General features: G+C 44.2%; 1 protein-coding gene across 1 annotated transcript in view; it reads left to right on the top strand.

Moving 5' to 3' along the window:
• The first annotated feature begins 20,261 nt into the window (after positions 1 to 20,261).
• prickle1b (prickle homolog 1b) overlaps positions 20,262 to 26,942 on the top strand; it is a 32,187-nt gene continuing 25,506 nt past the window's right edge. The window contains exon 1 of the mRNA XM_037121321.1: positions 20,262 to 20,484. The gene's annotated coding sequence lies outside the window, so the exon portion shown is untranslated. The remainder of the gene's footprint in view (positions 20,485 to 26,942) is intronic.

The following is a 26,942-nucleotide window of genomic DNA, read 5'->3' as shown; positions in this document are numbered from 1 at the left end:
ATGGGCACTCAAGCAAACGGGGTTAATCAAGATGGCTTGATTCAGCCCCCCCCCCCCCCAGCTGCTGTGATTGTTGTGAGTGCCCTCTTGTTCACTGTCTGTTGTGCTGCCAGATTGCTGGATACCATCTCCACCTTAATGTTTGAGCTTTACGCTTTTCAGAAAAAGAAGACAAAAGCAGGCTTTCTCATTTCTCATTCTTTCTAATTTTATGGCTAATTAAGCTAACACTGATTTATTTTCATTTTTGTATGTTTTAATCAGATTCCATTTAAAACAAGAACCTTGTTAAGGGGTATTAAACATGTATTTGATAGCTCGAAACATGATGTTCTTATGCTAAAAGAAGCTAAAGTTGGTTGGGGTTGCCTAATTGCAAAACAGACAGGAAGTTAACTAGGATGATGACGCAGCCGCTCTTTCGACTGTTCTGTCATCCTGTGACAATCTTGCTTGGCTGCATTGCTCACGTACTTGTACAAGCAAGACATTGTTTAATTTATGCTTAATTGTTTGTATTTTACAACAGTATGTTTGACTTTAAACCTTAGAAAAGATGATGGCTTTATTATTAGACACCGACACCATAGGAACCGTGCACACCAACTCTTTTTACTTTTGTATCTGTATTTGGTTTTTAAAAAGCACAACCTCCAAATGACACAGTATCACTCGTACAACTGTCCCGTGCACACCGCCAACATGCAAAGAAATTTGCGAAGCTTGACAGGCCTGCCATGCCCGTTATGGCCGGAGGGGGTTCAGCGATGGTCAATTAGTGGCTTTCAAATGTACGTCATTGTTAAAAAGACTGACTCACGTTCATGTGATCTTAATGAGAAATAATTACAATATCCGCGGACAGCAATTAGCGTTGCCTCGTTACATTACGAGCACCGTTTTTAGATTTAGGTTGTTTGTTCCCTTCTGTGACCTCTGGCACTGACTGACATAACTGAGCATGATAATGTGGAGTTAGAGAGGGCAAATGTATACAGGCTGCACCTTATGTGATCCACAATGGTCCTTTGCCTCCCTCCTTTCCATAGCCAAGTCCCCTCCAGGCCCGGAGAGTGGCTGTGCTGCTATATGGACCGCGGCGTTGTCCCAGCGTTGCGTTTCCATTGTGAGTCAATCGGGTGTGAATAATGAGCATGGGCTTTCTGCAGGACACGGTTGGTCTTTAGGAGATGATCCGCGGTAAACAAAGGATCAGAGGGTGTGAGGGACAAACTGTGCAAAAGAGGAGAGGTTTACACACACTTTCAGATCACACAGTACAGTGGAGGGGTCAAAGAAGAAAGGATTATCTGGTCTCAGCAAGAAAACCATTCCACTGTGTGTGTTTCAGTGTTGGGGAATGCCGTTTAATGCATTAGTGCTCTCAGTGATTCATTTGATATGGATAGTGCTCTCGAATCATGTTACTTAGGGGCTAAACGGCTTACTCAGAACTCACATTTAAATTCATCCAGGCAGGCCCGGAGGTTCTGAGGCAGTCGAAATCAGCATATGTTTTCGTGTTTTCTTCCCCCTCTGCCTAAGTCAATAGTAATCGGGCCAGTAAGTCAATGAATAGTGTCTTTATGCAGCACGGATGGCTGCTGCAAGGACCCATCTCCTAGGTGGTCTCAGTTCAAGCACAGACTGGAGCAGGAGTGAATTACCGACCAAAACCTTGTCTTTTTTATTCAAAGCGACAAGATCGGCTATGCATAAAACAGAAAAACATGTCTCAGGTTGCCTCAAAAACCGGATTTAGAGGGAGTCCATGCCGGTAACAACATTAGAAGGGCTGTGATGTGATTACCAGACTGTTGGTCAGCACAGAAATGTGACTGTAAGAGCTGCAGACTTGTGATTGTGACACTTCTTGGAAGCAATCAGTTTAGTGGAGGTGTCACAGTTGTAGGGCACGCAAAGAGGGACATAATCAAACATGATGTATGGTTTAGTCTCAGACTGGGAGCCGGTTGGCAGGAAATGCACATCCATCAAACTAACAGGCAATCTATTTAGTTTCGGACTAAACACTTAGAATTGTGCTTAATGTGATTGAGTTTCGTAAAAGGACGTTTCCAAACCAAATTTGCACATGATGCCTATTAAGTAGCTTTGTTCTGTGTTTACGCATTTTGGCAGTTGAAGGTCGTTCAAAATAAAAGCCAGTATCATTCTGAAGTAAATACAGATGGCAAAGTGTAATGACTGCAGAAAAATTACACCATCTGCGTATTCGTCCTGCGCACCTGGATCGATTCTTTCAGCTAAAACGAAGGTTGCAACACTGCAATAGCGCAACAAAAAATAGGAAGAGGCTCAGTTTTCCCCGGTTGAAATCCCCAGTTGATGGTGGAGCAACTGGAATAACTTTGGAAATGCAACACTATGAGGAGAGGGTGAAGAGGGAGTCATTATTTCTACTAGATTGGCAAGTAATGAAACCTGCCTACTTACTAATACAAAAAGGTGTTTAAGTTAAAAAATTGGGATTCTCATAGTTGTTTCGTGGAGTAGCCATGCTGCTACCGATAGCCATGTTGCTATTGCTGTTTGTGCCACAGTAACACCACAGGAAAACACTACGGGGGATAAAGTTATGAAAATGAACATACATTAGGGACAATGGTATGAATGTGTTAGTCTGACAATCTTGACAAAGCTAAGGACCTATGCTAGCAGCTCTATTAGCATTAAGTGGTGCTTTGTGCTAAATGCTAACATGAGAAAGCCAACACTCCCCCAATGACAATGCTAATGACTGATGCTGATGTTTAGCAGGTAATGTTTACCATGTTCACTAAATTAATTTAGCAGGTTAGCATTTGCTAATTAGAGCTAAAGACATAGTAGCATAGAGGCTGAATGGAATTTTACTAGTTTTGCAGCTGAGCTGATAATCATAAACTAAAATACTGAACAAAGTTAAAGATCCATTTTATACAATAATATGAATTCATCAAATACTGATGCTTTGGGATTGTAGGTTGGCTTGGCTGCCATCCCAAAGCATCAACTTTCTTAAAAATGGGACCCTCATGTTTGACTTGAAGTATGTACAATTCATCCTCTGGGGACTTTGCATATCTATACCACATTTTTCATTGTGACTCCATGGAACAGTTGTTGAGATATTTAGCTAAAACACAAAATCGTCAACTTCATTTTGGCATCTGAGGAAAGGTTAGGGATCACTAATGTTGGTGGTTCATCTACTGGGGACCATGAATGTAAGGACGAAATTACCACTATATCCTGCTTTTCAACCATGGATATGAGAGTTTTGGTTTTCTGAGAACTGCTGGCAAGAAAACAGGAAACCGCCACCTCTGTCAGCTCCAAAACATTTCACAACCGTTTAATGTAACACACGCGACCTTGGGAATGTCTTTGTTTTGGTTGTGGTGAACCAAGGTCACTTTGCGCCGCGTCCCCGGGCTAATAGCAGGTTAAATGAGCCCGGCGAGTTGCAGAGAGGGCAAGAGTCTGTCTAAAGGGTCTCACAGCTTAATATTTAGCAAACACGGTCCTACAAGATGCAATTTAAGCAATTAATAAATCTGTTGGGATGAATGAGATTAATTTTTTTTCCTCCCTCCTTGGACATTGTTGGGGTAAGGTTTTGGCTGTCAGGTTCGATGTAGCGTTCAGACTATTGAGTCAAGCCTGTAGGTCCGGAGTGTCGCCACTCATTCCCCTGAGAACGGGTGACCTCTGACCTGACTGGTAGCCTCGAGGTCACCATGCTTTGACCTCGAGCAGTTACAAGGCCGCATTCACACTGAGAGGGGTTGGAGGCCTGGAACCCCAAGGCCACAAGACAAACACATTCAGGCAAACACATGTACTCACACACACATACACCGATCTCCTGCGCTTGGCTGCTGAGTCAGCAAAAACAAACTCCCTGGTTTCTCGGTTTTGATAATCAAATTTGACTTTGAAGGTTTTCCTGGGAGCATTATTAAATTTCCCCAGAGTCACAAAGTCTGGCACGGCTTTATTAATTAGTGCAATGAGTAGCGGGTGATTTACGACGCGAGTCTTTGGTGTCAGAGTTTAGAGTGGTGGAAATAGGTATCATTAGTCTGCGAGACGCTCTAAGTAGTGGCCGTGTAGGCATAATGAAAGCTTTCATTAGGAATCTGGGAGGATTGGTTTGTGCGAGGTGAGTGAGCGCATGTATGAGTACGCACGCATGCCTGTGTATGTGCGGCCCTTCTTATTTGGCTTTGTCCGCCTCCCCTTTCTCATCAGGGTTACTTTATTTGGCAACAAGCAACAAGTTTCATCCGCACAAGTCTGGTTTCTATCACGCTCCTGCAGAATGTTCTCTTTGTCTTTCTTCCCTTTCACTTTCCCATTCGTCCCTTTACCAACTTCACCCCAAAACCTCTCATTCATCAAGTAACAGCACTGTATTATTCCAGCTCCCCCCACATGACCCATCACACTCCTCTGTGTTTCCACTTCAAATGCATTTGTCCCTTTCTTTACCTCATGTACCTGTATTTACATCTTTTCTTTTCGTGTGCTCAAACTATAGCCCACTGATTCATGTTTACAGGCTATACTGCATACAGCAGGTTGGTGATTTAACAAGAGACCTGGGAAAGAACAATATGCTACTGTGCACTTACTGAAGCAATAGTGTTTAACATGGTGGACCTGATTGATGTGATCGGTTAATTTTATGATGCTCGTTGGCCAGTTTGTGGATTTAAGAGGGTTAAAGTAGAGAATTAAAATAATAAATAATAACATTGTACTTGGGAGCATGGGAGCATGCTAGCATGCTGACATTAGCACCGCAATAATGTGCCTATTTACAACCCTGATTTCATTTTGGGAAAAGTCACAGCAGGAGAACAGCTAATCTTTTAAAACAAGGTTATCCAATCAAACGCGACCAGAAAATGGTTTTCGTGGGCTAGATATTTATAATCTGTGAGCAAGATTTACTTTAATGAGAACAGACAGGTAAAGTCCCGAAATTTCCAGTTGCTAATGGGCTATGAGCTAGTAAACTGACAAACATGTATGCAATTCATGGCACCATGGCACTCAAACAGGATCTTGCCCTGTACAAATTTTTTCCTGAAATAAAGTCTCATGGTGGTCCAGTAGAGCGGGTGGGACTTTGCCTCTCTAGGTGTTACCTTCTTCAAACAGCACATCCTGCTCGCTTTCCATATTTTCACAGGCCTCCTGCCTCGTGAATGGAAATCCACTGACCTCTTCACCACCCGCTTCTGCAAAATGTGAATTTATACAGCACAGTCACACTGAAATGTTAATATGAGCAGTGCTCTCTGCCCACACGTGTGCCGCTTCGCTGCCAGAGGATGAAACTGCAGTGAGTCTGCAAAACTCGAACGCCGTCTCCGTTATACTGCCGGTACAGAGCAGCCAATTAACTGCCGACAATGCCGGTTCATCATTAACGCCGCCAGTCTCTCAGTGTGTGTTTGTGTGTAGACAGAGGGATCTCCAACCTTATGTAATCTGTGTATATCCTGTAGGCCTGTCATCTGTTGGTAAATTAATCATTAAGTCCTGCTGACGTGCTGAACCATCTCTGGCCTCCACTGTTTTTTTCAAGCTGTGCTTCAAGCTGTTCTTTTATGTAATACGAAATCCAGTTTAAAAATAAAATATATTATATCCGTTTTGGGTGCAAGAACTGCTCCAACAGTTGCCTCTATGATCGAGAAGCCCTCGCTCTGACACTTTTCATCCCTCCTCTCTTGATTTTTTAAAAAAGAAATTAGTAGCTTTTTTTGCCCTCACTGCAATCAAACGTTTAAACACCTCTCAGGGAAATGAACCGAAATTAGACCCAAACAAAAAAGGCACCAGGAGATGGAGTTGCATTAGGGATAAAATTAAGAGCTTATCCACGGGGGCATCTCCTGATGGCTTTGGTCCTCGGAGACTCATTGATCTCAGCGGCAGGTTTTATCTCAATTCCTGTCTTCCCCGCTGCTGCGCGCAGATGGTTGTGTTCCTTCGAACAGATTAAAAGGTTCCTCGAAAAGCCCCTTTGGTGGAGGACGAGTGGAAGACTTCTGCTTTAGCAAAACATATATGTTTTGTGTCAGTTTTTGTCCTTTCTCTGGCTGTAAATTCTCCTTTTCGCTCTCAACACACATACACACACACACACACACACACAGGCTGACTCTGTGGGAGTTGGCTGCCGTGGTGGCTGAGTGTGTGTGATGCCAAGGCAGCAGCCTGGTGCGGCAGTGACGGTGAGTCATAGCTCACAAGAACACAGCGAGGAGCCATGGCACCCAGTCATTACAACACACACACACGCACGCACACACACCGGACACAGGGATGAAACCAGGTGCAGTGCAGATGCAGCAGCTTCTTTGATTCAAGTTGGAACTGACCTGATGAGTGTTCCCTCTCCATCATGCTGTCTCTATTTGTATATTTCTCTCTCTTTCCCCCCCCGTGTCTGTTTATTTTCTTCTTCGTCCGTGCTCGCTTCAAAGTCACATGATTTCCAACCCACTCAAACACCGGAGCCATAGCGCCGTCAAACAACACGTTCTTGCAGAGGAGTTGGGCGCGCGATCAAGCAAACAAACAGCCTCGGCAGAAGACGGCATTAAGCCTCCTGGTGAGCACTCTGTTTACATACTTGAGGAGATGGCGATGCCTTGCCTGGCTGCAGAAATCTATGGGGGTGCGCCGCATGCATAAGTGTGTGTGTGCAAGCCTACGTCTGCGCGCCTGCATACATACAAGTCAGTGTTCATTAGCCTCTATTTACATTAAAAGCCCCCATTAATGATCTGGAGGTGCGATTAGATGGAGGAATCGATTGCGTCTAACTCGTCTCCAGTCGCTAACCTGTCAATATCAGCTGAGGGGGTTAGCACAGCACGGCATGGCGCAGCTCTGGTGGCTATATGCCTCATTGGATGCAAATGTAGTGTGGCGTGCAGCAACACAGATCAGGTTGAAGGAGTGGATTTATAGCAAACATGCAAAATCCGATCAAAAATGAAAAGCCATGATCTAATTAGTTGGTTAGAGGTCACATTTTGTTTGTTGTTTGAGCGCCTGTCTCTTTAAGGCCTCCCTCTCCTTAACACCTAGTCTGCCCTGATTGGTCAGCTCACACACGCCAGACCCAGCACCGCTAACATAAGCAGTATAACTATGATACATCATTCTTACACAACAAACTAGCTGCTAGGCATTAATTATGCAAATGCGCGACCCTGTGACGTAGTGTGATGTCACAAAGTCACGGAATTAAAAGGCACAGCTACTGACGAGACGCTTCAGGAGAATTTTTTTTGTGGGGAAAGAGGAGCTTCTATTGGTTCCGACTTTGACCTTTTTGACACTCAAGTTCTTTAACATGTGCAAGAACTTCTACAAAACACTGAAGGAGAGCAAAAAAAAACTGTAAAAGGACTGGAAAAGGTCTCCTTCATTTAAAGAAGCATGAACATTTTTTAACTGGACCCAAATAACAAATGGTAAATCATAATTTATGTACATTCAACAGGCTGACACGATGGACAAATGGTCCTGTAACATACAGGTCACAGCTTCACTCTATACAGCTTCCCATTTGTTGCCATCACGAGCCAAGTATTCACTCAGGTTGAGCTGTTCTGACTGTTTTGCTCATCTGCTGTAAATCACAGTAATGAGGGTGTTTGCAGAGCGTCTGCAGCGAGAATGCAAATAGAGCCGCGTGACATGATCCGACTAGATGTGGAGTCATTATAACTTTGTGTTCCAACACAGTTGTAAACAACATATGGGCTCCCGAGGGTGGCGTCTTTACTTTGCAGATAGTTTGTCAGGAGCAGCACTGTGGGACTGCGGGTGAAAAAAAAAAACAAAAAAAACACACACAGTGGTTCTTGCACACTTTCTTCCCCCCACACACACCTGAGCTCACCTGTGAGTGTGTTATTGTACACCCAGCAGTGGCCCCCCGGGGAGAGCTCGGGCAGGTGTAGCGTTACATCACTGACACACTTTACCATTAGCCACAGCTCATTAGGATAAACTGCTGCTTCTCTGCTCGCTAATCACTGTTTGGGAAGCTCTCCTCTTACTCTGCTGGGATGGTGTTACAGGACTGAAAGTGGAGCTGTGAATGTTACGATCGCATGACTTTGAATGATATATATATATATATATATATATATATATATATATATATATATATATATATATATATATATATATATATATATATAAATTCTTCATTTTAAGCGACTGTGAGAAGAGTTTTTTCACCTGAGCGGGTCTAAACATTGTTCTACAGGAGAGTTTTGCATAAAAATTGGGGACTTCGTGGCATAAAGTTGGGAGAAAAAACTGTTGAACTTTGGCACAAAATGGTGGATATCAACAGCTTCAGTGTACCATTTATGAATATTAAAAGGTGCACTATGTTGTTTTGGGGAAGACATTTTAATTGACTGATTTTTCTATGCTTAAACTAAATAAATGACTTCATAAACAAACTGACTGGACAATTACTGTTTTACTTTATATGTGGCGGACCCTGACACCTTTCTAGCTTCAAACAATGTTCTGGGGAACTTATTTTCCTCTGAGAACATCTTGTTCATTCATTTATGGAAAAAAAATATTTCTGAGTTCATATTATTACCTCATTAGTAATATTAAAATCCTGAGTATGCACTACGTAGTGCCCTTTAAAATCATACCTTATTTTCAAACCTACCTGAAGGGTAAATGATTAAACATCCTACAGATTTTGTCCTCCACAGTAAATGTATGGCCATCCTCTCTGCAGGTGCAGAACAACTGACAGTGTTTGAATTTTTGAATGTTTGTTTATAGTAATAAACTTGTATATATGCTGTATATATTTAATAGAACTGTCTGTTTGCACCAGCCTGATGCCCTGCGGCCAAGTGTCCCGGTGTTTACGCGTTTTAACTCATTATTTGTTGACATGTGCCTCCAGCGGTCTCCACACTAAAACAAATCCTTGTCCATTTATTGCACTTGGCAAATGAAGCTATTCAGGGTCTGATTATGAGAGAGTGTCCGAACTCGGCCCCGGCTCTGCTTTCAATACTTCCGAGGGACGGATGAGAGACGAGGCAACGGAGTGGGGGAGAGAGTGCGAGCGACAGAATGATAGATGGAGCAGGCACAGAGGAGGCATGTTCGGTGGACGCTAGCCAACGTTTCTGCCGGAGGGGTGCGACCCAACAGGGAGAGCTTTCTCACATCCTTCCCCGGAGAGTTCCAGCTCCTCCCATACACTCTGTACGTCCCACCCAAATTCCCCCCCCCCCATCCCTCACATTCCCCCTCTTCCCTTCTCTTTTTATAGCTCTCTCCTCCCCTGATACTCCTCCATCTGTCTCCCCCTTCCTTCTCGCCGCTCTTCTCCCCTCTCTCCTTCGCTCTTCGCCGAGGTGATGACAGAACTTCCCTGGCACGTGTTGTGCAGATGAACACTCCACGCACGCCCGTACACAGAACACATGTTGAACGGATTAATTCGAGATCACCATACCCACCTGGGCTGAGGAGACGCTGATGGAACATACGCCGAAGTCTGCAGCCAGTCCACATGTCTGATTCCCCTGCTATGAGATCCTATTTACTGTGTACCGCATTGGGCAACATATGAGCACGCTAATGCTTTAGCTGTGCATCAGTGCTGCTAAGACTTATTCCTGTTCAAAAAACTGTTCAACAATTTTGTTTTGTTCCCATTCTTGCTGAGTTAGAGAAGTAGAACAATGCCACGCATGTTTGTACAGTGAATGTGAGGCTCCAGCCAGCAGCCAGCAGGCTATTAGCTTAGCTTAGTAAAAAGACCAGAAGCAGGGTGACTCTGTAAAACCACAACATGTCATTCTGTACAAATGGCAAGAGTTATTGTTCATTTAGTGTTCGTTATTGAGATTTAGAGGTGTTTATGCCAACCTAGGCTGCTGGATATTGAGAGCGGTATCAATCCTGTCATCCAACTCTGAGCAGTGAAGAAAGAAAGTGTATCTCCCAAAACACGTCAATCAGAAGAGAGACTATATATTTTATATGATTTCTGTACATATTCACTACAATGTGCACATCAGATAAGAAATTAGAGTATTTGGTAATTAGGCACTATGGTGTGATGAGGTAGATCTACTGGAGGAGGCCTTGAAACTGAAACATTTTTTTTTACACTTGTGCTTTTCCACTTATCAGTGGTTACTTTACATAATCCCCAGTTCTCTGATAACAGACTTTAAAAAGGCTACAGTTCACATCTGGGATAAGACTTCTCTTGTAATGCTATGTGGTAGCGATAGAATGTAACTAAGTACATTTACTCATGTACTGTACCTCAGTAAAATTTATGAGGGCAGAAGGGGCCTTGGTGATCCTTCGAGGATGCACTGGCATTCAGACAAAGCGACACGTGTGGACAAAAGCATATCTGCTCACATCTGCTTGTATCTTAAGATGATCAAAATGTGTCGCTGCATTTTCATATTGAAAGCTCAATTTTTTTTTTTTTTAGGACGAAGTTGCTTTACAGTTCAAGTCTGAAGGAGGCTTAATGAAGTAAGCTAATGCTTACACATCTGGTTTTGGGTTCTTTCTACATTCTTTGATTTTATGATTAATGGAACACGGGGAATGGGTGTCACCTCATGTCAGTGTGATTGTGCAGATGAGGGAAATCATGCTCTCTGCGTATCTTTTTCTTCTTTATCTGGATTATGTCTTGTAACGGTGCCCTTTGCTGGCAGTGGACACAAACCAACTCTGTGCGTTTCAAGCTGGAACACCCTGGACGTTGCTGAAGTTTGCTGTCATCAAGCGACTGAAATGGACTGTGCAAATATTTTTTAAAAAAAGACTTGGAACAGATGATCATTTCTGGAGTAATTTAAACTGGTGAGCAACAGACATAATGCAGAAGGAGGCGCATCAATCTAACCCGTGGAACTCCAGACTTAAATCAGTATGATTTGGTGCAGAGCTCCATGAAATTGCCAGACACATTTCTGGTTGCCAGAAAGTGTTTTGTTTCTTCTCAAAGCAAATAATGAACGTGCTATCAGGCCAAAATCTGCACTTGTTTTCTCTCTTGAGCCTGTGGGAGCCTCGTTTTCTGCTGGACAAGGCTGTGAGCCCCAGCTAAGGTCATACAGTCCACATTTCAGAGGGTGTAGTTTGATAGGAAGGCATAAAACACAGCATTGCATCATCGCTACTATACGTTACACAGACTGGATCGCTGATTACGCCCTGTGTGTATACATAAGGTGCATATATCATCTGAAACATTACACAGCGGAGCTCTGTGCGTATCTCGTTCGTACATCAGAGTCCGTGTGTAACATGTGTTTCTCGTTGGGTTTCATTGCGTTTCATTTGCCTATCTGAGCCAGGTTCTCACCTCTAAAGCCTCTGGGCTTATGTGTGGACGGAGATATGAGACAGGCTGAAAAAACAGATTGTTCTACAGTTACAGATGCAAAGAGGAGAACTGTAATGCTTCTGACCATATACAAGTCTGACTGAATGACAGGGAACAGGGGTGTCGGAATAGTATACTACACCCTGTTTCTGACCACCAAGTGGAGTTTTTCCGAGTTAAAGAGGTCGACATTTCAGGAAATATTGGCTTTCTTGCCATAGCACTCTCATATTTGTGTAAATATGTGTAAAGATAAACATGCTGCCAGCAACAGGTTAAATGACCAAAAAGGCTAGAAATGGCTGTATCTTTTAGCTAGCTGAGGCAAACAGCTTGCTAGGAAGTTAATTACTAAGTTTAAGTGGTGCTTATAAGCAGATTTTGTTACCTTTGGCTTCCTGTCTCTGTTGGCTAGCTAATGCAATCTGCTAGCTTGTAAGTCTTAGCTAGCTTCAAGCTAAGTGGACATAACAGAGTTCGCTGGCCTGGCTTCATTTGGCTCACCTCGGCTCCACCCATTCTCCACTCATTTTCAGTCTCTGCGTTAAGCTAAGCTAACCAGCTGTGAATTTCCCCAAATGTCAAACCAAAAAGGCAGCTACTGTCGACTGATTTCACAAAGTAAAAACAAATAAAGCAAAGTCGGTTAACTGAAGTGTTTGATGGACAAAATGAAAACACTGTTGCCAAGTGGAGGCCAAATTGTTTTAAACAGCAGTTTGGAGTTGAACAATTAATCTGCAAGTGAAGGGTAGAGTCCCCTGGGACCCCTCAGTTAGGGAGCCTTGAAAGAGTTTTCAAAGTATTTTCCTAATATTTTATCTGTCTTTGACACGCTGCGGTCTGGGGACTGTAGGGAGGGTCTGAAGGCATTTGGCTGCAGTTGCAACAACGGCAGGAAAATTCATTTCTGGACTGTCAAAGACATTTGTTCTCTCCGGCCTCCCAAGGCGAGAGTGCAATCTGAGGTCTTTCCTTCTTCTTTCCTATCCTTTCCTTTCCTCTCCTCACCGCACTTTGTTTCGCCCCTCCATCCAATCTCCACCCCTTGCCCTTGGCTGACATATCCCCTGGATTTTAGTGCGTGTGTGTGTGAGAGAGAGAGACATTCCTCAGTACGGTCCAGGAGCTCCGTGCTGTCACACACACTTCCTCCCTGAGGCCAGAACCCTGAAGAGGAAGAGGAGGGAGTTTGGCTCGCGACTTGAAAATACTTTTGAAAAATGCACAGGTATTTTGAAACCTTTGCACACACACACACAGAGAGAGAGAGAGAGAGAGAGAGAGAGAGAGAACCTCCTGTGAGTACGAGCAGTAGATGAATGTTGAAGATCGGTGATATCATGCACAGTTGACAGGTTACCTCCTTTATTAGACTGAAACATACCAGTGAGGCCCCCCGTCATTCTGTCTGCAAGGTGGTGCATGCGTGTGTGCGCGTGTGTTTTCAACTTGCCTAAATGCCTGATATTGTTTGCTTTTTCGCTCACCTCAGTAAGCACCGAGCCAAAAGGTTCATTTGTTTAACCCCCCTCGCACTCTCAGAGACACATACACACAGTGTAGTGTGTGTACCTGCAGGAGCTCCCTCTCGTAAATCGTGTTGAAACAAATAAATGATGTCACTGTCGCGGCCGTCAGTTCGCATTTTTAATGAGCAATCATCTTCTTTCTCATGCCTCACGTACCTGCAATTCATACTTGAGCTGAAGCTGAGCTGAAATCCATCATATTTGTAACACTATATCACAATACGCTCACATATTTACACTTCGGTAACTAGAATTTTCAAAAACACTCCACAAACAAGACATATAGATAAATCTGTCATCATTAAAAGTTACAGATCTTTTAAAATGTGATGTCCCTTCAAAATACGCTCCTTTGTTTAATGGCTGTGGAGAGTTGATCGTGTATGGCGGTCCTCGGGTCGGTGAAGGCTTAAAGATTAGACAGTGTCATATAGCAGAGGTTTAGCATTAACTCAGAGAGTGAGGTAATCACTTCACGATCTATAGACAGAAGTAGAGGAGTGGTCCTGTATATGGGCACGGATCTGATCCATGAACAACAAACACAAACGTATTAAAGTGTCGGTCAACAGAATTGTTAATTATAATGTACATGAAGACGGAGGGATAATTATTTTATTACGTTATTAAAGTTAAGTTCAGTTCATTCACCCCTCAGGAGCAACAGTTGGCAGTCAGCGACCCAACGTGACAATCCGAACCCTAAATCTTGAGTTACAGGATGACCGACACTGCTGCTGAGTTTGGGATTTCACTGTCCAGCCCTGAGGGGGAGACGCAGTCAGGTGTTACATTGCAGATGTGGATGAGGTTTCTCTGGTGGCCAAACATTGGTTTAAGGGTTAAGCCTTTTGGAATCTATGTATATTTCCCGTTTTCCCCAGAAAACAAAACCTGAAGGACACTAACAAAACACTGCACAAATGATAAAAGGGTCAAAGCAAACTGGTCCCTGGTGTCTAAAAGGTGGCGGTGGGGGAAAAACAAAAAAACAAAAACACAGCCATCCACTGATTCTATCGAAATGATAGATGAACAAAAAACTTTGGGCCCAAAAACCACAAGGCGAAGTCGGAGTCACTGATCAAGGGGGGGAAACAAAATGTACAGAAACTGGCCAAAAGAAAGAAATCTCAAACATTCAGATTTCCACCTCAAACAGAAAACACAGAGAGTCAAATGATGGAGTCGTCTTCCTGAAAACACACAGCCATCTGAGCAGGAGAACTGCAGCACTCTTATATAGACTCCCTCAGCTGACTGATGGCAGCCAGCTGAGGGAGAACATCGCAGGTGCACCCAATAGCTTCTGATTACCTGTGAACTACCTCTTGAGAAATCCTTTTTCACATCAGGACCTGGACCAGGACCATGAAAATGACAGGGCTGTCATGCACAATGTGTCATCAGATCAAGCTCTAGCCCACTGACAGATCATCATATCAGAATGCATATGTTGACTACACATGTTGTCCTCCCAGATTCCTCTCTTGGGCGAGTTAAGGGTTGGGATCTAATGGTATCTAATAGGCACTGTACTAATAAAGACTGATTAACATTAGCAAGTTGTGCCTTTCGAACTGAAAAGCGTTCATGACTTTATAATACAGACAACATGTTTGGCTCCGTTAACTTCTTCTCTTGAAGCCTATCATTAAATCCTGTATGCAAGTCAAGTGCAGGTCTATTGGCCAGGCAGTGACTGACAAGTCCAGTAACTGTGTTCAGGAGTGGGGACTCGACAGGAAGCGGCGGGCAGCGAGCGATGTGGCGACTTCCATCCACTCGAGGTCAGCCTAACGACCACCCAACCTAATATGGTCAAAGACTCAAGAGTTAAACAGCCGAGCTCTCGGGGGGGTTCAAGTACCTGACAAAGTGCTCAGGTATGCCAGCAATGGTAGCTTATCCGCTGGAGGTCCTGCAGAGGTTGTAGGTAGCGCACCGGATGTCCTTAGTGTCCTTAGCCTAATTAGGGCAGTTTGAGAGGTATCGCCGTAGAAGTGGTGCCTGTGTGTGTATGTAGAGGAACTACATGTGCCTTGAGCAACGAACAGCACATCCACTTAATGGGATTAACATTTAACCAGTGCACTCACTCGCTGTCACACCTGTCTAAAAAAAACACCACACCAGCGAGTCAGGAAACCGTGTGCGCCTGTACGTGTGTGCGTGACGGCCCCCGTGGGGGGGCACCGGCTGTTGATTTACTCCATCCAACAATTACCACTCACAGGTGGCAGGAATTCCAGAAATGAGGAAAAAGCCTGCGTCCCACACGGAGCCCTTCCTCTCATAAAAATACCTGAATCACTTGAATTAGTTGAATTAGTTGGCTAAGCCTCTCCTGTGTCACACCACATCTCACCCTTCAAGGTCCACCTGTCACTTTGAGTTACTTATTCCTCTTTGAAATGACTTCCGTTGTGCATGCAGGTAGTGATGAGGTGCCACACTGCGTCAGGCTTGGACAGGACCCCAGCTGTTTTATTTGTTCAAATTTTGTTTATTCAAAAGTTTGACATTTGATGAAATAAGCTCCCTCTTGTTTTATTTTGCCAGAATCTGTACTGCTAGCCAACTGACTGCAGGCCAGAAGGTTTATCCCAATGACCGGAAACAGGGGATACAGTACCATAAAACCATGAGTTGTTTTTATGCTTCCTTTACTGTACAGATTAAACAAAATGTTATATATTGGTGAGCTTGAGCAGTACTGGTGGGTGGATTTAGTTACTTACAGCTAGCTGTTTTGGGGCTAACTGTTCATTCATAGCTTTGTATTAATGGTACAAACATTACAGTAGCATTGATTGATTGAAACCTTGTTTTCACGTTGCATTCTGTCTGTCATGTGCACGACATCTCCAGCAAATATGAAGGCTGATTGGCAATCCATTCAGGCAGGCAGCATGGGACCATCTGTATCCACGCTCGTGTCTCCTTAATAGACTAAATGTGTGAATAAACTCGTGTTTTGTCCAGAATTTTATCAAGTTGTTTTGAGAACAGTGTCGTTGTGGGAGTTGGTGGCAATTACCCCATCAGTGGTTTAAGTTTGATAATGTGTTGGAAGGCACATTCGTGTGAACATATGTATTTAAAGTTACAATTGTTTGACTGCTAACAATCCAAATTTCTTCCATACATGTGGCCACCGTAAATCCTCTCAGGTAAGTAGGCTATGAAATGAGTATCCCAACCGAGCCTGACGTCCCCGCCCTGCCCCCCCCTCCCCCCGACAATGATGACATGAGCAGACAGACTAATGACAAGACAGCAAAGATCACAGGTAGATAAATATGATGAAAGACACTGACTGGACGTTCATTTACTATAAAATAACTGGAATGAAAATGCAAGAAAAGGCTTGTCCCCTTTGTAGACTTAATAATACTTAACAATAGCGCTCTCTTCATCTCAAGGAAAAAAAAAAGAAGCTCTGCCCTGAGTAAACTTTTGGTGAGACAGTCAGAGGATGATTCACACGACATTCCCGTTCGCCATCTTAATCCAGATGATGTTTTTTGGGGACGAGCGGACCGTTGCGAAACGCAGCCCGGATTCCCACAGCTTGATTGACAGTTTTCCTTAAGGCCAAATCTGGAAACACTTACCTCATTCTCACTGAAGGGGGTTGGAGGTTTCGGAGCTGGGTTATACAGGGTCATAGAGAGAGAAGGGGCCCGATGGGTCAAGACCAGGGAAGGAAACAGGTTTTTTTTTTTCCTGCATATTGCTTGATGATCCCAAACTAATTTCACAGCCAGCTTAAAGGAGCACTCTGTAGAAATTCAAACTCAGAATATGTGTATTTACAATATTAATGAGGTGAGAACACAAACTGTTATGGAAAAAACTGAATAAACAAGTTGTTCTCAGAGGAAAATAAGGTCCCCAGAACACTGTTTGAAGCCAGAGAGGTGGCAGGGTCCGCCACATAGAAACAAAACAGTATGAAATTGTGTCGTCCTTTGAGGTCAGATTGTTTATTTAGTTTGTTTAGGCTTAAAAAAAAATCTTTCTCTTCGGATTGAACATTTCTTCCCCAGAGCTACATAGTGCACCTTTCATTTTTTGGCTAAGAACCAAAAGCTTCTCGGTGAAAAACACCCAGATACACAGTGCTTGTGCTTGTGGCTATTTTGTAGTTTTCCCAGCTGGTCGTTAACTCGTCTAGTTGACATAGTTTCACAGGGTTAAATGTCACTTTCAGGCAGAAATGCATCGGTCAGGTTAACGACGCGGTGTGTTAGGTTATCTAAGGGTTTTTTTTTTAATGACCTGATATCACCTTTCAGAACAGGCCTGATATTGTACGCTGCTTATTTTTTTAGTTCCACATTCACTGCCGTCAGATATATTGCACCGGAGTTGTCATTTCTGCATTCAACATAAGCAGGGATGCAGGGATCATAACTGTGGGAGCCTGCCGCATGACAAATGAGCCTTTTACTGTCTCCAACCACCAGATACGCCGATCGAAAGATAACCTCCTTGTGCCGGGGTTTGCCATTCATCGCTCGTGACATCCAAGCTGCCGTCACAAAGCGCGCAGTCCCACATCAATCTGGATTGTTTTTCCAAAGCAGCGTTCCATAAAAGAAAAGACAAGAGGGGGTGATGGAGGACGGAGATAAAAGGGCGGTATCTGACGTGTACAACGCGCCGCGCCTGGCTATGACACTTCCATCAACCGTTTCCAACGCCGCGGAAGGTGACAGGGGCAGGATTTACTGACCCAGAGGCCCCTTTTGTGCTCTCCACGCTGCACTGATCCTCGGCTTCCTCTCCGGCTGCATGTGTAGGCCTATAGGCTTACCTTTTATACCCCTCTCTCTCCCTCTCGCTCTGTGTCTGCTGTAAATAGGCTTAATGTTACAGATGTCTGTGTGCGAGCACAAAGAGGCGAGGCGAGGCACAGAGGCCGGCTCTATTCGGCGAGGAGAACAGGTGGGAAGAGAGCAATCGGGACAGGGGAAGATGATCGGATTTCCCGTTATAAAACGTTCAGCGTGTGTGTTTAAAGCGTGAGGCCGCAGATGTGCTTTGCTGCACAGTCAGAACAGATGAAAACCCAAAAAGCCAATCTGAGCTGATGTGTGTTTTTCTCCTTCATTCATTGCCTTGTTCAACTTTTTTCCACTTTTGTTTAAGGCAACAACTGAAATACTTGTTTACATCTGTTACCAGGCTCCCAGTGGCCGCACCGCTGCTTCTATTCAGCGGGTGAATCGCAGCTTATCCTGCTGAAACTGGAAAAAAAAAAAAGTTATACGTGAAATCTAAGTTGTAAATCATGCTGTCAGATGCCGTCAGAGCTGCAAGGTGAACGAGGGCGTCCGCGGGTCCCTCGCTGTGTGGGCTGGCTGACTGGCTGGCAGGGACAATAAGCCATACTGTTTTGACCTGCCCCGTCTGTCCCAGTGCCAGGTTCACGGACATTCAGACGGCTCCCCTCGCCCCCCCGACTCCACAGCTGAGGCCGAAACTTCAATCCAGAGGCTCCGCTCCACAAATCAGGATCCACTGCCTTTTGAGAAACTTTATAACTTTTAACCAGCTCCGTTTTCATTCAACTATGCCATGAGCGTCATACTAATACAGTACTGTGGAAATCTGAAACGGCCGAGCCGAACTGAGCAGTCATGATGGAAACTTGAGGTGTCGTTGATAACCTCTGAATGTAGCATTCCAGCTCCCCCACACTGCATTGCATTCACGTCACAACACCGCTGTAGTCCGAATCACCTGCCGCCCCCCCCCAGGTTGTCAGTTTCTCCATTAGCTAACATTGCTAACGCTAGCTGATATCAGTGTTGCTCGGGGCCCATGCAAGGCGAGTGCCGTAACTCGTTCGCCATTCTTATGTGTTTTTTCCCCACAAACTGGCCACTACCAAGACCGCTGAATGCTGACACAGCACTATACCACTTGACACCAACGCTGTATTACAATTGGATGACAAACCTCATAGAAGCTGCAAGGTCAGAATTCTTCTTATGGCGTGCTTTCACATCGCCATCTTTTCTTTTCACACCTGTAAAGACTCCATCTGTTGTGCTTTAATGTACTGTAAGTGTCTATTGCACACCCGACCATGGCCTTGTTTAACCTGCCAGCCCAAACTCCATTTTTTGGGCATATCCAGATTGTATCCAGATTGATTTTATAAAGTCTGGACTTTAAAAAACCCACATGAAACATGATGTTTACAAACCAGATCCAAGCCACATTTGGAGGTGGTTTGAAATGCCATAACAGTCAGATTTCTACAGACGCTGCGGCCGCTCAAACTGAATTTCAAAGTGTCTTTGGTGTCATTCACAATGTGACACAGAACAACTTTGAAACCGGAGTGACGGAGCTAACCAGTGCAAACCGCTTTACTGACCAGTGGAGCGCCGGGTAAAGAGAAAATCATTTGACCGTAGAGCGTGTGCAGTGGACACTCCTGGCGACATGGCCGGCCAGCTGAAAGAAAAAATGATTTAATCTCGCAGCTCATTCGGATAGTACTCAGGTAGTCAAACGAGTGATTTCTCGGGGGTCGTGACACTCCAAAAGAAATGTATTCACGGTTTTACAGCCAGCACTTTCACAATGAACTGCCGCTGCTGTTTAGCTTAGTTTAGCCACACATCTAGTCACGCATTGTGACGCATCTACACTGCTAAGCACATGAGCTTGGGGCTAGCTTGTTAGCATGCTAACATCAGTAGATCTCTCTGCAAAAACACCACACAGATGTCATGACACTGAATTCTTTTCACATTCTGTTGATAGTTTTAGATTTATTGATTTGATTTTTTTTTTAACATTTACGACAAAAACTCTCACATATTGCCCCTTTAACCATTTGGATTTAATAGTTTGTGTGATTTATACTCCTGGTAAAGCTCCTGAGTATAATTTATGAGAGAGAGGTGAACCTGAGTATTGCTGCTGTATTCCTATGACTGCTGTCGCTAATGAGCTCCCAATGACCTGATCAGACTTCACGGTGCTGTAACACATATAGTCTAATGGGAATCTCCCAACAGAACCACGTGGACTTGATTAAGGCTTCTAAAAATACATCCATAAAGTCATGAATGTATACAGTATGCTGTCTGCTTGTAAGTGAGAAGGAGAGGGAGGCGTGTGTGTGTGTGTGTGTGTGTGTGTGTGTGTGTGAGGAGGAGGAGGGATGAGGGGGGGTGCTCCACGTTTGAGCCAATGGGAGCAGAGCAGCGCTAATGTCATTTCTCGACGCCTGAGCTCGGTGCCAGAGCTGCGCAGCGCTCAACCCTGGTGAACGTCCCCTCCGACTCCTGTCTCTATCCACGACCATGCACTGACAGTCCATCGAGCTGATCCAGGACTCGGAAGTTGCGAGGTGGTGTTTTGTTTTGGATGCGGTCAGCCCGGATGCCTCCAGAGTCGTGATATCGCTCAGATTAAAAAAAGAAAAAAAAAGAAAGAAAACGGAATATTCAAGACTCACCGACTTGTTGCTTCTGAGAGGTGAGTGCCTCAGAACTTTTACAATAATTTCCTTTGGTGCTTTTTTTGTTTTTTGTTTTTGTTCCTCCTCTAAATGTTGCAGCCATGCAAGTGCGCACAGTTGAGAGTGGGTGTGCGGGGTTTAAATAAGAAGAAATAAGACATCATCAAAGTGAAGGGGATTGGAGTGATTTGCCTCTTCGTGACTTCACACCAAAGCGAGAAGAGAAGAGTTTATTTGAAGGAGGAGAGAGAGAGAGAGAAAAAAAAAGTGAATCTGTGGTGGCTGAGTCCAGCTTTGGAGAGTTGCGTGTGCGTAAAGACGCGCGCAATGGAGGAAAAGGAGGAGGGGAGCGGAGGTCGCGTTCAGGTTTCCAGATGTGTGAACTCAGCTGTTGCTTGTCACTCAGGTGGTCTCCCTCAGTTTTTTTCTCTTGTCCGTCTTGCGGGTTTGACTTCAGAGCCCCCCCACCCCATCATTTTTTTTTCGCGCAGCTCTTGGATCACCTCGGGATCGAAATCGGCGATGACAGACCGCAGACCCGACGTGAAGCCACATCACTTCAGCCGCACGGAACAGTCGGCCGTGCGAGGCGCTTTTTTTCCTTCTTTCTCTTCTTCTTCTTCTTCATATTCAATCAAACTCCAGACTGAAATCTTTTTTAAACAAACTTTGAAGTGTTTTCCCCCAGTCGAGTCAGATTGTTCCAAGCTCATGTGAGAGTGATCTCCGTGTCATCTCACTCATCTGTCTTTGCTTTTGAGATCTCAAACTGCGTAAAAAATGTGTTTAAAGAGCATTTAAAAATATATTTTTATTTGAGTCCCAGTGACGTCTTTAGATTTAGACTTTTCAGCGCTGTGTGATCGGTATTGAAGCCAGTGGTGGCACCTAGTGGCTGGAGAGGTTTGTGAAGATGCTGCAGCAAGCTTTGGATCCTGAAACATGATGGAAAACGTGTCTGCTGACAGGACCTCTACTTGATCTGCAGTTAAAGGTGCATTCCGTAGTTTTGGGGGAATACATTTCAACCAAAAAGAGACAAATCTTTGCAATGCATGAACAAACTAAATGAACAAACTGGTTTAGTTTTCGTGGCTGGACAAACTAACTGACCTTAAAGGACAACACAGTTACATACTTTGTTTACGTGTGGCGGACCCTGACACCTTTCCAGCTTCAAACAGTGTGTGAGATCAGCTTGTTTATTAAGTTACATAGAAAATGAAGATCTGAGTTTGTGTTATTATCTCATTTAATATTCTAAATATTAAAATTCTGAGTCTGATTAAGATTTCTTTCTCAGAACTACATGGAGCCCCTTTAATCGCTTGAAATAATCCGATTTTGAACAGCTTTCCATTGCAGTCTGCATTGGAATGACAAACTGCTGCAGTGAGCCGATCCAGGATGATGATGAGAGCAGCCCGGGATCAGGTGACTGAGGTGTGTCCCCCCCCTCTGTGGGGGGCCAGTCAGCCAGACTGTGCCGCACTTTGCTGGGGGTACACACTCTGAAATGCTAAGCCTTTGTTAATGAGTATCTGCCTGTGTGTGCGCATGTGTGTGTCCTTGTCTGTGTGTGGTACCGGGCGCTAGTGCTCGTGGATCTGCCTGTGTGTGTGTGAAAGAGAGAGGGAGAGGTGTTTGGAACCAGGAGTTAAGCTGCTGTTAATTGGTCAGCCATTCGAAACCACATGGGAGAGTCGAGTCAGGCAGTAGCTGAAATGATCGGCATGTTTGGCTCGACCGCTGCCCGAGACACAACATTGATTCAATGCTTTTAATGTAAACTAAACACAGTCTTTAGTCTCTGGAGTCTTTATAATTAATGCTGTCATCTACAGTGTCTTGCGTGCAGCCGCGGAATTAGTTTAAAGGGGCTCCGTGTAACAAGTTGCGGTAATTTACATGTATTGATCACGTTTTTTATCAGCTATATGTGGGCGGTTTGTAAGGTGCCGTGAACAATTTGACCTTCGCCATGTCTCTCAGTTGCCTACACACGGCTGTGGATGATTTGTTCATGATGTTTATTACACGTTCTGGCGTGCCTCGTCTTAGCGCCTCAGAGAGCAACCTTAGCTAATGTTCGCTAGAAATGGACGCCACTACCATAAAAACTAACAGTGGGCTTCCAGCACAACACAGACATTTCCGCAGAGCCCCTTAAAGGAAATAGTTCAACATTTTGTGAAATACACTCATGCGCATTCACATTTCTGACCGCTAAATATGTAGCTAGCAGCTAGAGCAAGCAGCCTGTTAGCTTAAATATATGAAACAGGGAAAGAGCTAGCCATTTTGAACAGGGTAATAAGCTCTCTAATTATAACATTATAACATAGTATGTCATTAATTTAATCTGTAGAACTAATCCCAATGTTGGGTACAAAAACTTGAAAGGGGGCAACTCAGTTAGAAGTCTTGTGCGTCCTGAACTGTGAAGCCTGTTGGTCATTTTTTGGTAGCTTGACAATTATCAAAGGAAGCCAGGGTTGATTTTTTTTTGTCTAAACATGTCAAAGCGAGGAGAGAAGGAAGATGTTCTGGCTGAGGAGGACGTGAATCAGACGGGAGGATGTGAAGCGCCTCTTGACGAGGTGACCTTTGAGGTTTCAGTGAAGGATGACTGGGTGCGTAACGTCATACGACTGTGAGCCCAGCTCTGGCAGGAGACGTGGACAGATAATGAATGCATCCGTGACTTTTGTTTTTTTTTTTGGGGGGGGGGGGGGGGGGTGTTGATTGGTTCTCTTGGAGCCCCTGCTGACTTTTCTGTTTATGGCCGAACTGCTGAATTGACAGACTCATTTTTTGGAGCGCTGTCTCTCGATCCTTCATCCTACGGTCCTCTCTCATGTGCAACCCAGATTCTCATTCTCCAGCGGGGTTTGAGTGCCAGAGAGGAAATCCAGCCTGGAGATTGTTTTGATATTGTTGGACAGTCTCCTGGAAAACCTTTTTGCTCGGCGAATGAGGGTGTTCTGGATTTAGAGCCGTTGGCTTCCCGGCCGAAGCACCTCATCTGATCGGAGCCGTTAAAAGTGTTGAGGGGCTCAGGATGTGCCGTGTTTCACCTTTTTATGTTTTCAAGCAGAATAGAGTCGATCTAAAAGGGGATCGCTGGCGTTTAAAGCAACACAGGGACAAATCAACTCTTGAATGTGAGGAGGGAATAGAAATCTTTGCTTTTAGAGCAGTTTCTCACATTTACAGTGCATGATGTTACAAACACAAACTAATAGTGTGTACATTTTGGATGAGTTGCTGCTGGCCAACTCTGACAGCATTCACAGATTTCTTCTGTCCCGCTGTTTGAGTTGGAGCACAGATTGGCATCAGATTAAATAAATGGAACCAATAAGAAACATAAACATGAATGTGAAGTGTGTGTGTGTGTTTGCATGTGTGCATGTCTGTAAAAAAAGAGAGAGAAAGAGAGAGAGAGACCTCCATCTATTACTCAGTCAACACTGTTCAGTCTGTGCGCCGCTGTCAGCCTAATACCTCCGACCAACATGTGTACACACAGGCAAGTTTGTGCTGTCACACTGGAATTAATCGAGTGTGGGGTTGTGTAAATCATTCCAAACCTCAGAAAACACCCTCGCACACTCGGACACACACACACACACACGTGCGTGCTTGCCAAGCAGCTATCCCCTGCAGTTGTGCATGAAGGGCCAAACAGAGTGAAGGGGCCAATCGCTGAACAGCAGAAACAGAACAGTGAACAATAAAAAAAACAGACATTTCCTGGAAGAAGGGAGACAAAACGAGTCTCAGAGTAATATTCAGCATTTCTAACGCTTGGACCACCCAGCTGTACCAGCTATCAGCAGCATTAGTGTCATAGCAGTGGGAGATTGCATACAACCAGTGCTGGGAGCAGCCTTGACCGAGCAAAAATGCCAAACATTTCCTGATCATGGATTCTCAGATGTGAGGAATAGATCCATCCATCCATTTCTCCCCTGACATTCTCGAATGCCGTTTTGCTGTGTTCCAGCTTGCAAGTCTTACAAAAGTAGGGAATCGGAAAAAAAGTTTGTTTCACCGCTCCATGATTGATGAAGATGACAAACAGCGGAAACTTGGTAGCATGTTTGGCCATATTTCAATGTAAAACAACACATCTGAATTAGCTAACATTAGCATACAACCACTTCCTAGCTAACATTAGTTAGTTTGATTACAGCGTGTTTCACTTCCAGGCTTAAATAAAATGCATCGTAGTTGTGTGTTGTTCATTTTATGCTAATAGTTTTATTATCAGCAACTGAAATGAGAACAGCTAACGCGAGCATTCAAGCTCTTCCTTGCTAACATTACCGTTTGCTACGTGTTACACAAAACAATAGTAAAGGCTTGAATTAACTCTGAACTAACAACAAACATCGTGGACACATTTAGTCAGGAAGTGAAACACACTGGAAGTAATCAAACAGTAGCTAGGAATGGTTGAAAGCTAACATTAGCTAACAGGTTATCAAGCATGTTGTTGTAGCTTGAATATGGTCTGATGTCCATCCACATTTTCATTATTCTTCACCTTTTCAGTTTTGGGAGGTGGTGAAAATAAAACTTTTATTGATTCCTAAGATGTACAGGACTGGAACACGCCAGTACAAAGTTAGTGTTTCCCGCTCTGAGCATGGCGTGAGAAGAAAATGGGCGCCCTGTGAATATGGTCAGTTACTCAATTTTCTTTAATTACATATCATAAATGGGGAGTTTTCGACTGTAAAAAGCAAAGAAAAGATGTCAGCAACGGTTCCGAGCAATTACGATGGGCGCGTTTTCGCATTTTTTAGACTAAACAATCAATCAAGACACCAGCTGAAAATGTAAATGATCATTTTCCGCAGGCCTGACATGGAAATGGTTGTGTCAGAAATGTCTGTCCAAGTTCAGTCTTGTTTGAGGGAAATATTGCCCCATAAATGGTGAAAGATAAGCTAATACTGTATGTGTTTATTGGCTTACAGTAGCCATAAACCATGGCGAGGCAGAGGAGGTGAAGGGTGCAGTGTGTAAATGTGTGTGTCGGGGCGCGGGGGGGGGTGAGGCTGGAGAAGCAGTCCTTGATCTTGCGAACACTAATCGTGATCCTTGTGCTCATTGAGTGGTTACAGACCAAACCCTGCAGGCCGCATTGGCTCCCCAAGCCTGGTATTATGGTCAGCTTGTGGGGAGGAAAAGTAATCCAGGGCTTAGAAGCCTATCAGACACTGAGTAATGGACTCTGAGAGGGAGTTGCACTCGACTCTGTGTTAAAACTTGTAGCGGAGCTGAAACAAAGTTGCCCCCAGCGCTTGCTAAGCGATGCAAAGCTGAGGTGTTGTTGAGAGTTCCTGACTCGTGCCTCCGAGTGAGAGTCGATTTGGCACCACCTTAATTACCTATACACACAGCTCTATTTGATGATGATTAAAGCCACTCACACACACAGATACGCACACAGACACACACACCTGCCCAGACACTGCCAGTCGCCAGCCGCAGTGGTTGTGGAGACATTAAAGGTGATGATTATTAGATGATAATAATTAAAAGGCTTTCAAGCTCTAAGTAAAGGTAAACAGTATAGATAGAAGCAAAAGTCTCATATAGGAAGACGAGATTGCGAGAGAGCGCGACAACCACGTAATTATTCCCAGTCAAATGACCACCCTGAGGCAGAGCACAAATGATAGCTTTCAGTTTTGTTTTTGATTTGGTAGGGAACATAAAAAGGTCTCCATAACAGATCACTCGTGCGATGTTGCCACTGCGATGTGAAGCTCGATCGCGTCTCACAGTCTGACGTCTGGTGGTTTTTCGTGTCTGCAGCTCAGGCGGTGGACCACCCCTCTTTTCTAAATCCAATCCGATAATGTCATAAACGCAGAACTGAAAAAACAAAAAACAAAAAAAACAATCTGGCTGTTGTTTGTGAAAAGCACAGCGGTTTACGTGCAAGCAGTGATGTCGTGAGCCCGGCGGGCGTGATCAAAACATCGTTCTCTTCTATTAACGCCGTTCAAACTTGCAGCCGTTTGCATCACGCAGGACGTTTATTCTGAAACGTGTCCTGAAATGAGAGTGACACCTACTCTTTTTGGCATGAGAACAAAGTATACTACGGATATTAGATGCAGAAAGCCATTGCTTTCGAGCTGTCGTGTCAAATGTAGCTGCGTTTGAAAGACAGGACCAGGTTAAAAACAACATTAAAATGATCATATTCATAAATATACCAAGGGGAAATATTTTCTATGTGTTTTGGATCAATGTTTGGCTGGGGGCATCAGGAAAACATGACTTAGCTCCTGCTTAGTCTGTAAATTGGTCTCATGTGGGCTCATGTGTTGGACTCTGATCCTGAGGCTAAAGACGAGGTCCAGAGCCGAATGTCTCATCTCAGGCCTAATCAGAGACAGTCTGCTTCCTCTCTGTCTTTCCCTCTCCCTCCATTTCTGCTTAAAATGACACA

The sequence above is a fragment of the Acanthopagrus latus genome, chromosome 14 (genome assembly GCF_904848185.1).
Source record: "Acanthopagrus latus isolate v.2019 chromosome 14, fAcaLat1.1, whole genome shotgun sequence".
Classification (NCBI taxonomy): Eukaryota; Metazoa; Chordata; class Actinopteri; order Spariformes; family Sparidae; genus Acanthopagrus; species Acanthopagrus latus.
This window is presented reverse-complemented; position numbering and strand designations above follow the sequence as displayed.